This window comes from Trachymyrmex cornetzi, unplaced genomic scaffold (assembly GCF_001594075.2).
Source record: "Trachymyrmex cornetzi isolate Tcor2-1 unplaced genomic scaffold, Tcor1.1 scaffold329, whole genome shotgun sequence".
NCBI lineage: Eukaryota > Metazoa > Arthropoda > Insecta > Hymenoptera > Formicidae > Trachymyrmex > Trachymyrmex cornetzi.
This window is the reverse complement of record NW_017297992.1, coordinates 25666-27876: the sequence shown is the minus strand read 5'-3', so window position 1 is coordinate 27876 and position 2211 is coordinate 25666.

The following is a 2211-nucleotide window of genomic DNA, read 5'->3' as shown; positions in this document are numbered from 1 at the left end:
CTCCCCCCCCTCTCTCTCTCTCTCTTCTCTCTATTTCAGTTTGTTGACGATTCCCATTCTGGCTTCCCGTCTGCATTCTCTTCATGTCCTTCGGAAGTGTCGCTTCCTCCTCTTCTTCTTCGGTGCCTTGCTGGAAGGCTTCCTGAATCTATTCTCTTCTCGGGTCAGCCGCTTGTAATCTTTGAACGAGCTCAGCCTTTCTTCCTTGCGTCGGCAGCCTTAGCTATCTCATTGCCCATTTTAGTTGAACTACCGTTTACGAATTCAGATGCATGCTCATTCACACGTATTCATGCGATCGGTTACACCACTCGCACATAGCAGAGCAACACGGATTTCTCACTTGCACCCAGCAAATTGACGCGATTCTCTCGCTCGCGCACGGCAGAACAATACGGATATATCACTTGCACACAGCGAAGTGACGCGATTCTCTCGCTCGCACACAGCACAGCGATACGGATAGCACGGATTTCTCACTTGCACCCAGCAAAATGATGCGATTTTCTCGCTCGCACACAGCAGAGCGATACAGATACCTCACTCGCACACAACAGAGCGATAAGGATATCTCGCTCACACACAGCAGAGTGACGCAGTTCTCTCGCTCGCACACAGCAGAGAGGCACGGTTTTGTCGCTCGCACACAGCAGAGTGACGCGGTTCTCTCGCTCGTACACAGCAGAGCGATACGGATATCTTATTCGCGCACAGCAGAGTGACACGGTTCTCTCGCTCGCACACAGCAGAGCGGCACGGTTTTATCGCTCGCACATAGCAGAGTGACGCGGTTTTTTCGCTCGCACACAACAGAGCGGCACGATTTTGTCGAGTCGTTGACGATTCTGAGCGTTCGTTCTCCCGTTGCCTTCCTCTTCTTCTTCAGACGTTAATGGCGGTTCTCCTGCATGCACGTACCACGATACTTTTCTCACTTTTCTCTCTTTCCTCTTTTCCGAACTCACTTTCGTTCAGATCCCACTTCTGATGATTTGTAGGAGACTTACGTCAAGAGATATGAGGAATGAATGACGACTCACAATATATAGAAAGTATTAAATTGACAATTTATTCGCACTCGTGGTTCATAGCGTTCCGCTCATGTCTCAGTGGCCATACCTTCTTCTTCATCTTCGCGCGCCCCCCGTTCGCTATATCATATTGGTACGCAGCGACGCCCCGCAGTCGGTATTACTTATCGATAACCGATCCGCTACACGTATGAGAGTTGTGACATATTTTTCAAAGATGAAATAGGTTTTGGAATAGTTGCAAAACTGCTTTTTTCTGCTGAACGTAATTATTGATAATGAGTGATTAGATAATAACTGCGGTAATTTATGATATAAGTTTATATCTACATTCAAGATAAGTATAATAAATGGACAGTATAAGAATATTCACGTAGCAGTATTACGTTCAGTCAGTGCAGTCGCTCTGTCATAATCATATCTGGGCAATTTATTAAATTCTTTTTACGATACACAAAGCAAAGTTTAACATTTTTAGAAATGATTATCAATCCACTTAATGTTAGACTTTTATTAGCATCTATAAGTTCAATATATCTAACAGAAACACCAGTAACTGAAGCAGAAATAAAAATAAAAGAAAACATACAAAAATTGTTGCTAGATAGTATTTTTCACTATAATGGCTTGGAAGTAACAGAAGAAACATATCTCGATTATCAAGAACCTTATGAACTACATAATTCTGAAATAATTGAAGATGACGAAGAACCATGGATTGAAGATTTTTAATTCTCATCCTCAATGTTCAGATGATGACGCAGACTTTGATAGTTCATAACTATCAAAGTCTGCGTCTAAAAGACGAGCTGTTGAGTATTGGCGGAACTGGGACATTAATGACAAAAATAACAAAAGGAATCGTCCACTAAAATCAGTGCAAAATAAATTTAGAAGAGTTTCATCTGAACGTCAATTAAGACGATGGGAAGAACAATTATATTCAGGTAGAAATCGTATAGAAAAATTATCTTACATCTCCAAATTTATACAGGGTGCGGCATCAAAATCCGGAAAAATTTCAATTTAAATTTTTCGCTATATTGTGCCTCCGCCAGTGGTTGTTGTTGGCGTCCAAGAAAACTTGATGTTTGTAGTAAACAGTTATATTATCAAAATGGCCGCGATGTTGAAACCAAGTGCGGAGTATAACCGAAGATCCGCGATCATCGAAGGCCTT